General features: G+C 35.4%; 1 pseudogene; it reads right to left on the bottom strand.

Annotated features, from left to right (window-relative positions):
* LOC137224267 (uncharacterized) overlaps positions 1 to 13582 on the bottom strand; it is a 425840-nt pseudogene that overhangs the window by 331771 nt on the left and 80487 nt on the right.

The following is a 13582-nucleotide window of genomic DNA, read 5'->3' as shown; positions in this document are numbered from 1 at the left end:
TGACATTTGCTTTATAATGAGAGTGTTTCCTTTCATTATGTATTAATACATTTATAATTTGTTGATACCATATTTTTTCCAGTGCACAATTCATTATTTTCATCTGGAGAAGAAAACATAGGACAGAAGAACTTGCAACTAGGCTGTGAGCTCCTTGAGAAGAGAGAACTTAGTTCCTAGCACAGGAAGCAACAAAATCTGAGTAAATTATTTGTTAAATTAGTAAAAGAATTAGTGTAATAGCAATACTTATAATATATATGAATATATACAAATATATACAAAATTTTCACCAAGTGAATCCACTGTACTTAGGAATTAACTATGCAAATTACCTATTGATAGCAACTGACTCAAGATTAAGCCTCATATATTTGGAAGTATAACATGCAATTTAGAGGCAATCAAATGCTATTTCAAATAAATATTTTAAGGAAATACAGAAAAAGTTGAATAAAGAAAATATGATATAGTTTCCAGTAATGGAAATGGATATAATCCTGGCATTTACCACCTAAAATATTTATAATTTCACATCTAAGGCTATTGTAGACAATTATAAAAACTGTCATCAACTAAGTGGAAATATTGCATATTAACATTATTCATGCAACAATATTTGTTTTTTAAATTGTATTAAATTGATTAAATTGTATTGAAGAAAATTATATTAAACTGCCTACAACCTTGTCTATGATTCTTGGGTTCTGTGATTTTTTTCCTCCAAAACAGATTCTGTCATTAAACAGGAAACTACTTAAAGTCTGGAAACACATTTCCTTTATCTTGGTATTCTCTTCATCTTGCACCTAAATTTTTATGGAATAAGAAACAGTGAAATATATGTTAATTTCTGAGAATTGACAAAAATACTCTGGGCTTCTTATATAAACATGAAATTAGAAGATTTGTTCAACAATTTGTAAATATGAACTCCATATATTATTATTTATCAGAGAAGCATGAGGATTATGACTGCCATCATTCAACTGCCTGTGGGAACCATTTGATAGAATGGAGTTTGTGGGTCAGTTAGAAGAGTACTGGCTAGGAGCTGAGAGACTTTGGCCTTCTCATGATCTTAGCCACTTATCTTCTTTGGGTCCTATTTCCTCAAGTGGAGAATGATGAATTAAATTAGGTCCATAGCTGTCAATATTTTTAATTCATGATAGCCTTTGTTCAAACAAAAATCTTTCTTGGAATTTACATGTGCAAAAGAGGTAATAGCTGAGATGTTCCTATTGGAATGGAGTGAGGGCTCTTCATCCCTCCTAGTTCACTCTTCATTTACCTGTCTTTCTCCTACCCTACCTTCCAGTGGTAGCTCCTTAGGGAGTGGGGCATCTCAAGGAACTCTCATGAACCAAATACTAGACCAGGTCACTGAATCACTAAAATCCCTTTTTAGTTCTAAAATTGTGACTTTAGCATTCAGTACTAATGGTAGCCTAGGATATATCTCTATAATTATGAGCTAGAATATAGCCAAATATGCAACATAGATATTATTCATACTGTTGTTTTCTAAACTAAGTGTAATAATGAAGGCATAAACAGGAATAAAGTGATAAACTTCAGATCCCTTTTAATTCTAGTGACCGGTCAGTAATGACTGAGCAGCTCCTCACTTTTACTTTGCAAACAGTGGCTAAAACTGGCCAAGCCAAGCCAGCATTCTGAGATGATCTTCTGCAATCAGAAGTGGAGTCTGAAGTCCTCACCAAGAAAATAAGAGACAGACACTAACTCATTAGAAATTAATAAGTAAAAACTGCAATAGTGCCAAGGCCCAAGGTGACAAGAGAGAGGGTCAGAAAGATCATTTAACTTTGGGAGACCAGAAATTGAAATATAACAGTAAATTGTGAAATCGAACTTCAGGGTCATAGAGACAAGAGTAAAGGTAAATAAACCAGAAATAAAAGAATCAGAAGAAGTATCTAAGTTATTCCAAAGTCATGAGCTAGCATTTGTGAGTTATAAGCAGGCTAGGCATGTGAATAGTCCTGGTCTAAAGAACCAGGAATGAAGGGAACAGTTTAATTTTGTGTGTGTGTAGCTAAAATTATTATCAAGGGATTTTAAATGTCTAAATTTCCCTCTTTCCCTGTTACCGCTGATAATTAAGAATTAGCACTATTCATGCCAATTTATAGTTCAGCAAAAACAGAGACAATCATGACTTAAACAGGGCTTACCAGTGGAGAAGGGGACCATGAAAAATGGCTTTATTTTTCTATCAAAGATCTTAAAAAGTAAAAATACACATAATTCTCTTAAAATACTGTCTCTAAGATGCAGAGACTTAGAATAGCTCAGTCCTGACCCTAGGTTATGAAATCTCACTTCTCAATATCCTGAACTTTTGCAGTGGATTCAAACCTCACCTTTCCCTCTTTTGCTAATAACTACTCTGCAAAGTGCACACAGGGCTTCACCACCTTCAAACACCCCTATTCTCACAGGGGTTTAACAATCTCTGTCAAAAATGCATATTTTAGGGCTTCCCTGGTGGCGCAGTGTTTGAGAGTCCGCCCGCCAATGCAGGAGACACGGGTTCGTGTCCCGGTCCGGGAAGATGCCACGGAGTGGCTGGGCCCATGAGCCATGGCCGCTGAGCCTGCGCGTCCGGAGCCTGTGCTCCACAACGGGAGAGGCCACAACAGTGAGAGGAAAAAAAAAAAATGCATATTTTAGACTGAATCACATATTTTCCCTCCCCTCAAGTTAAAATGATGTATTAGAGATTGAAAATAAATAAAAGTAGACTGCACAAAATATAGCTCATTTCCCCAGAATGTAAATGTTAAAGGCTGATGTGTTAACAGGCCAGATGACTCCTTTCATGATATACATGTGCCTTAGCAAAAGCCTTTAATCTCTTCAAGTCCTGATTTTCTTGGTTGAAAAATGGAAAATCAAAATTAAAGTAGTAAAATCTCAGCTTCAATAAGGAGTGGAGATTTATGGTTTAATTTGGTACCAGGCTAGCCTGATAACTGCCTCTCCCCAACTTCCATTAGGCTTACACCCATACACAGATAGTCTGTGACGGTGTCCAAATGCAAACATCTACAAACAACCCCTGGAGACGTTCCTTCCAAAAATAAAGCCAATGTCAATTGAGGAAAAAAAAAAACAAAACAGAATATATATATATATATTCTTTTTTTTAACTTCATAAAACAAAGCACTCCAACATTCCTGAAAGAAAGGTGGGGAAACACCTACTGCTTATCTTCATAGATCAGAAATCCAAGATCTGTACTTGTGATTCTCAACCCTGGTTACACATTAGAAACCCCTGAAGATGGCTTGAGGTAGGTAGAATTCTAAAGATGCCCCCCACCACATACATACACACACACACACACACACACACACACACACACACACATACATATCCACAACATTCTCATGACCTGGTTATCTGATCAAACACTAATATAAGTATGGTTGTAAAAAGATTTTTTAGATGAAATTAAGGCTAGTTACCAATCAACTAATTTTAAAATAGAGAGATTATCCTGGATAATCCATGTGTTCCTATGTCATTACATGGGCCCTGAAAAGCAGATAAGGAAGGCAGAAGGGTCAGAGATACACTGCAGAAGAGAAGTCAGGACAGATGAGGCAGAAATGGAGATTGGAAAGAACTTAAGCACCAGAAGGACTCAATCCATCATTACTGGCTGTGAGGACCGAGGCCAAGAACCAAGGAACGCAGGAGGCCCCTAGAAATTGAGTGTGATCCCCAGACACAGCCAGCAGAGAAACAGGGTCCTCCGTTCCACAGCTGCATGGAAATGAGTTCTGCCAACAATGTGAATCAGCCCTGGAGTCATCTTCCCCCAGAGCCTCCAGAAAGGAACACAGCCCTGCCCACAACTTCACATAGGCCTTGCAGACTTGGAGCAGAGGAGCCCACTGAGCCTGCTGGGCTTCTGATCTACAGAGCAATGAAATAATAAATCGGTGTTGCTGTAAGCCATTAAGTTTGTGGTAATTTGTTATGGCAGTAATAAAACACTAATAGGTGCTTTCTCTCTTAAAAAACTTAGATGATAAGGCAAGGCACCAGTATTTTTCAAAAGTTTCCTAGGTCACTGCTAATCAAACTTTAATGTGTATAGGAATTCTAGTCATCTTGTGAAAATGCAGTGCCCAGAGTACTATTATTTCGGGAAGCTCATCATTCTATATTAATTTCAAGACTGCAAATTGGTGGAGTGGATGTAGAAGCTGAGTGATATAGAAAGTGAAGGCAGAGGGGGGCAGAATACACCCTGATGGGTGTGGACACAACAAGCAAACCACAGCAGGTGGGATTTTTAAAAACTGAGCTGCAGGGTACAAGCAGAAATTCTAATTTTTGAGTCCTTTATTAGTTCATAGCACCACAGCTATTAGTTCATAGCAGTGGGAATAATGAGAAAATCTCACCATTGTAGGGCAAAAAAACAATAGATGAAGAATGGCCAGATTCTGTTGATGATCAGTAATGATGATGAGAAATGGATTTAACCAGCAGGCAGTTTCCTAATATGAAAAGCCATGGGAACTCCAGATACTTTATCTTAGCTAACTGTGAATTTGGATAGATGTTTCCTCATTTCCTAAAATAAGGAGAGGGGCAATGATAAAACACTAATGAAAAGGAAAGAAAGCATCACAACAATTGAGTAAAGGAGCACATCTCTGAAGACAATCTACTGCAGGAACCTGGAGAAAATTTAGAATAATATTTTGCATCCTCCCTGGGATACAAGAAGACATAAAATCTATTAAAAAAAAGAAGAAGAGATGATAAGGAAATAAAAAACATCAAATTAAAAGGCTATATAGAGTGACTTCTGAGTGGAATAGTGACTGGAAAAGAGCATGAAGGGTATTTCTGAAGGCTGGTGATGTTCTGAATCTTGCACTTAGAGCTGGTTTCACAGGTGTGTGTATGATGTAAAAATTCATCAGGATGTATTTTTTGATACATATACTTTTCTGTATATATATTTTAGTTCAATAACAACATTTAAAGGGACAGAAATCACTAATGCATCAGCAGAGGATAAAAAGCAATAGGAAGAGATAAAAAGAAGGTTCAATGTGAAATGAAAAATTGCAATGAAACTAAAACTACAATAAGCAGAAATAAAACCTGAGTATGAAACATTGAATAGTAAAGTTGGTACTCAGAAATCTAATAAGTTATGTAAAGTAGTTAATTTGTAGAGTCCTTAGAACACAAAAAGCACATTAAGAGTTTATAAAAAATTTTAGAGGAAAGATGACATTAATAGTGAAGAATAAAGATGCAACCAGAAGTCCTAGGTCCTCCCAGGGAGGAAATTTGAAAAATTGAGGCATAAGTAGAAAGAACAGTTCAGAGTTTGAAAATACATTTGTTTTTGCCATTTTTAGAAAGCTACCTTAGCTTTAGTCCAAGGAAAATTGAAAAGATAGGTCAAACAAGATACATCCAAGAATGGAAAATTAAACAATATTACAATGTTAAATCATGCAAGCATTTAAGAGAAAAAAATGTAGTCCCACAAGAACAGGAATGTCTGTCGACTTAATTCTGCAGCATTTCCCCAGTGACAAGAAAAAGAGCCTGGCATATATGAGTTGCTCAATAAATATTTGTTGAATAAGTGAATAGCAAAAAGAAAACTATAATTTAAAAACTGCTTATCATAAAAAAGAAAGAAAACTTCAAATTTTTCTTCAGTAAAATAAATGTAGAAGAAAATAAAACTATATGCACTCACATTTGAGGCAGAAAAAGAAATCCCTTGGCAAGGAATTTCATATGCAGTTAAATTTCTCTTCAGAGATTAAGACAATATAGACACATTTTCAGATATAGAAAGATTCAGGAAATAGATCCCTTATCAGCCCTGCTTGAAAGAAAAATTTCTTGAAGGTGTATCCCAGCTTACTGAAAGATGATCAAGATAAGAGAGAGATGAGAACTCAAGCATGTTAAACATAGAGTTAAAACTGATTAATAGTTTAATATATGGTGATAAAGTAAATATCAAGGGATTTCTTAAAATAAAAGATAGGTAATGTAAGAATGATGTTCTACCAATCACCTGAGTTCTATTTATATAGATAGATGCTAAAAAGTGAGGAAAGGAAGTCATGGTAGAAGAATGAGAGAGAGTAAGAAGGAACTAAAGTGAAATCAATTCCTCATTTTCATTATGGAATATTTTTAAATGTATCATTTAATCCTTCTTTCAGAATTATAAAACACAGAGCTTGCTGTTGAAGTTACAGAAGAAAGTAAAAGCAAATAAAACATAATCCATACATAAAACGAAAAAAATAAAGATATAAGGTATATGGCATTTGAAAAGATGTTCAAATTAAGACCAAAATATTAGATATAATAATAATTGTGAGTAGGCTGAGCCACCCCCATAAAAGAACTTTTCACAGTGGGTATAAGCAAAATCAAACCGTATGCATCTTATAAAACAATGCATACGAATTAATGTGAGAAAAAAGAAGAAAGGCTAAGATATTGCTCAGCTAAACAGAGAGAAAGAGAATGGACAGGGGATATTAATTTATAAAATATACAAATCAAGGCAAAAAATCGTTAAATTTGAAAAGTTATTGACGAAAAGAGGCAACCATGAATATTTTAAAGACATATTAAATAACATGAAACTCAAGAACACATTGACAAGAAGCAATGGTACAAAACCTTAAGTTAAAAATAAAACGTTTCAGTTAACTTTGCACTCTGAAAATTAAACTCTGGCCCATGAAAAGTTTAGGGTTCCTTATGACCTGGTTCCTAAAGCAAACCTACCATTCTGGCTGATGGATCATCTGGCTGATGGACAGTTATCACTGTCACACCAGGCTTTGATATTCTATTACCTGGAACCTTCTTCAACGCATATTAATTTTTTTTTTTTTTTTTTTTTTTTTTTTTTGTGGTACGCGGACCTCTCACTGTTGTGGCCTCTCCCGTTGCGGAGCACGGGCTCCGGACGCCTCTGCGGCACGTGGGATCTTCCCGGACCGGGGCACGAACCCGTGTCCCCTGCATCGGCAGGCGGACTCTCAACCACTGTGCCACCAGGGAAGCCCAATGCATATTAATTTGAAGCAAGGCTAATTTGCTACTTCTTTTAATCACTGGATACTCATGCCAGGCCTGACTCACCATCTACAGCTATGTCATTTTCCTTAGAAAAGGTTCAGCTCAGCCTTTTCTTCCCCTGTGACCTATGCACTGAACTTCCAGCCCGTCTCAAGCCTGAGTCTGCCTGTGTTATGATGCAGATACAAAAGGCTGGAGTTGTATATTTCTCAAAAGCAGATTTTGAGAGATGGGAAGAGCCAGCACAAAGGTAAAGAGGTGCAATAGTCCCAGAAAGTGAGTCTGATTGATAACAAAACACTGGAATTGCCAAAGATAAGTTACTTATAACAATAAAACTACTTTAAATTGAATAAGCCATAACTCCTGCCTTTAAGGAACTTCCAGAGAGGAAGCAAAAACACTTAACCTTATCACTTAAAGTTTATAAAATATTCTTATGTGCATAATCTCATCTTTCACAATAATCCTGCCAGATAGGTCAATAGCTCTTGTAGTTCCCATTTTACAGATGAGGAAACTCAAGCTCATAATGGCTGAGTGACTGACTATGATCACATGGCTAAGTGGCAGAGTCAGGAACTGGACCAGGTCTTCTATATTCAAATGTATCAATAGTACCCTATTGAGCCTTTCATAACAGTGGAAAAAATTCTTCTTCCTCTGCCACCTTAGGTTCTCCAGCTAGGACTCTGTAATTAGACTTCAAAAGACAGATTAATAAGAGAAAAACCATTTATTAACATGTGCATCTTGCATACACATGGGAGCATTTAGTGATGAGTGACTCAAAGGATGGTTAGAACCTGGGCTGATACAGTATCTTAACAAAAGAACAGATTTTAAGAAAAGTCAGAAGACAAAGGAAAAACACTTTGGGCATCTTAAGGTGGCAAATTGTGGGAAGACAAATACATTGGGAAAACAATTGTAGGTAAGGGCTAGTTTTAGCAAGGTCTGTTATGTAGATTACTCTGGTGCTGTATCTGGGCTGATAAGAGTCTAGGGTTGTCTTCAGCGATTAACTTCTGTCCCTTCTGGTAGAGAGGGGAGTGGAGACAACTTTACAAATGTATGTCCTGCTTTTAGGTAAATAGAGGGAGTGCAGAGAGCTTTTCTTGTATCTGCTTCTCAATTGCTTTCAGCTCAATATAATCCTTATGCCAAAGTGGTATGTTTTGGGATGGCATACTCTGCTACCCTTCACTTTTGTGCTACTTCTGAAATGTACCTCAGGTACACTGGTTGCGTCTTTAGTTCCTTCTTGACTTGCAAATCGACATTTGGAGGAAATTCAGTGGGTTTATGGCAGACTATTGCTATAGCAGTAACAGGTCACAGACTTTTAGCTTTGTGACAGCTCAAGTCAACGACAGGCACAATACCATGAAATATTCCTCCATTTTCTTAATAAAGGGCTTTGTCTTAAACTTTGGGGACCACAAGGAATCCCATGAAGATTCAGCCCAGATTAGGATGAGTCTGCCAGCCTCTGGAGAAGCAGAACAAATAGCTATGCCCTGACTCTGCTTCTGCTGGGAGGACCGACTCCGCCTGATCTCTGTCTAGTAGCGCAGCAGAAATATTAACTCTAGATTCCATTGCTGCCTCAATTCCCTGCCCTCAGTGTGTCAGCAGGAGCCTGGTAATGTGACGACGATGTTCTGTTCACATTTGGATGCTGAATAATTCTTAACTTTTTCAAATTAGGAACATTATTAGAAATTTAAAATAATTATATGTATTAGTGACTGAGCCCCAGTGAGTTGGCAGTTTCTAAGAATGTGGAAATGACAGATCTCTTGGAGATCTGATTCCCAATTAAGATCAGTCAATTCTCTTAAGCACTGACTCATTTGTAAATATCATCCAAAGTGGAAACTATTTAACTAGGAGTTTGAAATTCTAGAAAGGAAAGACATGAAAGAAATGAGCTCCAGCCAGGTTTTTTAACCTAACCAACAAATGCACTGTGTAAAGCACCTGGGATAATAATTAACTGGCTTTAATCTTTCTTTTCAGGTTTCTGATACCTGAATACATGTTAAATAGAGAAGGTTTTTTAATTTTTTAAGTTTTCTCCCTTCAGAGTTCTTTAAAATAATAGTCTTTCAGCTTTACTTAAAGGGCCAGGGGACTTTTTGAAAGAGATAAGACATCACTAAATTCTTTGTTTTTATCCCTAAGTAAAACAAATTGCCTAATTAATAAACATTTTAGATCAAGGACATGAAAGTAGCTCTGTTGAGCGCATAAAATATACTATAAAATATTTGTTCCAAACTACAGTGTTAATTATCTGAAAAAAAGAAACATTGATTATTGAATGTGATTTCTTCCTCTCACATATTCAAAGTAAATGCCCACATATTTTCCAAAAGAATATAATCTAGTGAGAGAAGATGGACAGATGAGAACAATCCTGCTGTTCCATTAAAGGCAGCTTCCACAGAAAAGGAAGGAGCAATTCTTCTAGACCTCCTGTGACAATATATGGAGTCAAAATAATTTTGAGAATGTTCTCTTCCCTTTATTCTCCATTACTGGGCTTAGATCCAGGCAAGAGGCCCTGCTTTGAGCCCTACACTTTAGGGAGGGCCGTGACTGCAATGTACAACAGAAATGTACCAACATATAGCACGATTCTTGCAACTAATGCTGCTCAGACCCCAGTGAAGTGCTCCTCTACATCTCTTCCCCATGTCCTCAAAACGAAAAGCCGTTATACCTGAATTCCATGAGTGAGTGCTGTGCTGCAGGCACAGGGGACAGACACTGCTTCAGAGAACCAGGAAGAGTTGAGTGGTGGCTGCCCTCAGGTGAAAGAAAAGACAAATTCATCCTTCTTCTCAGAGAGCTTGAATGCTCTAGATAATGAAGAATCAGTGTCCAAGTAGTGCCAAATGTCCATTTTTCAGCCTCTCTCGGTGTTCCAAATCATGTTTCTGAAATTACTGACAAATTAACATGACATTTGCAACAGGTGCACATAGTGGTTGAAAAACATTTTGCAATATTAGACAATTTATGTTGTTATAATTTTGCATATGCATGTGGAGATACCGATTCTTTACCTTGGAAAATAGAATTGCCAATAGTTTCATTTTTATAAAAGTATTTTACAAGAGTAAATTTTGTAATTAAATTCTAAAATTCAGATGTTAAAATTGTTTTGACTTAAAATTCTAATACACGTTAAATATGATTTAGTCTTTGACTTTAATAGAGATTTTAAATAGTTTGTGGTAAAGAGCTACTTTGAAAACATAAAAATTCTTTGAAATTTTCACTTTCTTTCATTGATCTAATTCACATCTTGAAGAAAAGTTATTCATATTCTGTACACTTTTAATGAAACTATGTTGTTATTTTCTAATCTTTCAGATCAATGTGAATTAATACATCAAATTATGGTTGAAGTAGAAGATACAATGGGGCTGGGAAAAGAAAAACTATTGTAAAGAAAAAATTTTAAACCTCAAAGAAATAATCTGTTGAACTTTTGAATAGCTGAATACAATGAAAATTAAGACCTTGTAAATGAACCACATAACATATTTCAGCAGGACATTACAAAATCTTTATTTCTTATTTAAAAAATTATGGATCAAAATGAGCAAAAAATTACTCTCATCAAATAAACAACTTGAATAGATCAAGTGATTTCTTCAATAAATATTTTAATTGCTGATCAGAATAGTGGGAAATAAAAATAATTGCTCATATCAAATTTCCAACTCGGGAGCAACAAATGCAACTCTGGCCTGCCCAATAAAATGAATTACATTTATGAAATTTAAAAAGTGGATAAAAATACAAAACTGGGGAGCTTTACTATGATTATTAGAAAATTACCATCACCATACATTTGGAATACTTTCTAGAAACACACAACTTGCTTCAAATCATTCATTTTGATTTTTCATTTGACAAGCATTGCAGAAAACGTTGCTTGACACCACACGTTTTTTCAAATGGGCAAAGAGAGTATAAACTGCCCTTTCTATTCTAAGTGCAAAGACAAAGTATTTTATTATTACTCTTCCATGTTCCACAACCAATCTTCCGAGATCAGTTTTGACCAATGTAATATCTGTGACTGAAAACATTTAGGTTCTTGATAGCACATACACACACACACACACACACACACACACACACACACACACACACCACAAAACATAAAACATCATTTGTACCCACAAAAGTAAACATGCAATTACTAGAACTGAAACTATTTGAATAAATAGCAAACAAAAAATAGTTTTAAATAAAGACAAGTAAATGGTAATACTACAGAACACTGGAATGGCATTTTGTGGCACATTTATTTTGTGACCCTGTTAGTACAATACTACAAAAAAATCTAGATTTTGTAGAAGTCATTTCAAACAGTGATACTAGAATGGCCAAATATGTAAAACAGTTTTAAAAATATTGTAATAAATGTCACTACTTAGGATTGACTGCTTAGCAAATACTCTTAATTAAGAATTGCCAATGCCTATTGATGGAATTGGTTCATTTTTTCTTTTCTTCCCTAGGACTGGCTTTGTGAATTATGAAAGTTAAGATATATACCTTTAAGATGTATCATTCGGTAAGAAAATAACAAGCCATTATCGGTAGTCTAATTATATAATTGCATTATTTATGGTCACTGTGAAATGTATTTTATGGAGTTAAAAATCAGCATATAGGATTTGATAGTATATTTATCACATTTGGGGAAAAAAAGCAGAATATTTCAGTCCTTTATTTAAAAAGATGTCTAATCAATTCACAAGAAATCTATAAAAATAACATTTAAACATCTGAATAAAGGCTCACTTTACACATGAGAAATGCAAATTAAAACTACACTAAGATGCCACCCCTCACCTGTCAGATTGGTAGAAATTAAAAAGAATAGCAACACACTTTTGCAGGGCTGTGGGGACATAGGCGCTCTCACATATTTGCTGGTGCAAAAGAAAATTGACACAACCCTTTGGGGACGAAATTCAGCAATATCTAAAGCACTTACACATGTGTTTACATTTTGACGCAGTGATACCACTTCCAGGAACTTTTCCTGAAGATAATAATAATAATATGAAATACGTATACACAAGATTGTTTTCACTGTCATTGAAAAATATTGAAAACATCCTAAATGCCATCCATAAGATAGTTGTTGAATAAACTATGGAACATCCACACAATGGACATTCTTTTATTTAAAAAGAATGGGGAAGATGTTTATGAACTAATAGACAGGGATTTTCAGGATATTGTTAAGCACAGCATTATGTCAGGCAGATGTTTGTGGTTTAAAGCTTTCGTAAAATGTTTTTGTTATGGTTACTTTTCCCATTCTTCGTAAATACTCTTTTTTAAAACTAATTTTGTCTTCATAATTATGTTTTCTTTTTCTTAAACAAACAAAAAGTCTCCTGATTTCTATAAACTTCTGGTTATACAAAACCAGCATTTTCTTCAGACTTGTGGACTATGGTATGTAAGTAAAACATGTATTGTCTTTTACTTGATTTTTCTGATAGGTTTTTCACCAAAATTACTCCAAAGCATTTTTCTAAAGCAGCAGTTCTCAAACCTACCTGAGCATCACAATCAGCTGTGGACCTTTAGGGTAACTGAGATTCCTGAGCAACACATAAGTCTAGGTGCTGCTCAGGAACCTGTGTTGTCTGAAAGCCCTGTAGCTGATCCTGAGACTCACTTGGGTTTGGGAACCTCCACTAACATGTTTACAAAATAAGAAAGAATAAAATTATTTTTGCTCTGTATTTTTTTATCTAGTAGTTTGTGGTAATTATCAATAACTTTTTAATCAGAGCTTAACTAATTGGCCAAAAGTGTCTCATCCTGAAATTGGGCGATTTTAAAAACAAAATAAACAGTAGTGAAGAATTCTGCTTGCTTCACACAGCAGTTTAGTTGAATGATACCTGGACTAAAAGCCAGTCCCCAGGAATTGATTCCTGCCTCTGATACATTCCTGGCCTGCGAGTTGGCAAGGCAGTTAATGTCAGTATCTGGTTTCTCTTTTGTAAAATGTGTACAGTTTGGTCTTTTTCACGTAGCGCTGAGAATCAATGAAGATACATGATATAAAGTGTTCTTGTACACTAGTAAGTATTATAATTCTGAATATAGTTCTCATTATGTTTGAAAGCCTGTGTATTTATTATATTTTTTAAAAGTTTAATTGTATATTTAGACTGTGCTCTTTTTATATATTAACATCTATCATCTATCTATCTATCATATAACTATCTCTTTCCATTCATTCATCTATTCCACCACCTTCCCTGTGAATTAAAACAAAACATGAACTTTGGTTGCTTGGGAATACCACATTTGCCTGTATTAATGCCAGTGTCAGCATCAGGCAACTCACAGAGGATCTGAGGTGGAGTCATATACTGAACATCTAAGGCAACATAGAAATAACTC

Source organism: Pseudorca crassidens, chromosome 5 (assembly GCF_039906515.1).
Source record: "Pseudorca crassidens isolate mPseCra1 chromosome 5, mPseCra1.hap1, whole genome shotgun sequence".
Lineage (NCBI taxonomy): Eukaryota > Metazoa > Chordata > Mammalia > Artiodactyla > Delphinidae > Pseudorca > Pseudorca crassidens.
Note: the sequence above shows the minus strand (reverse complement) of the source record. Positions and strands in the feature narration are given on the sequence as shown.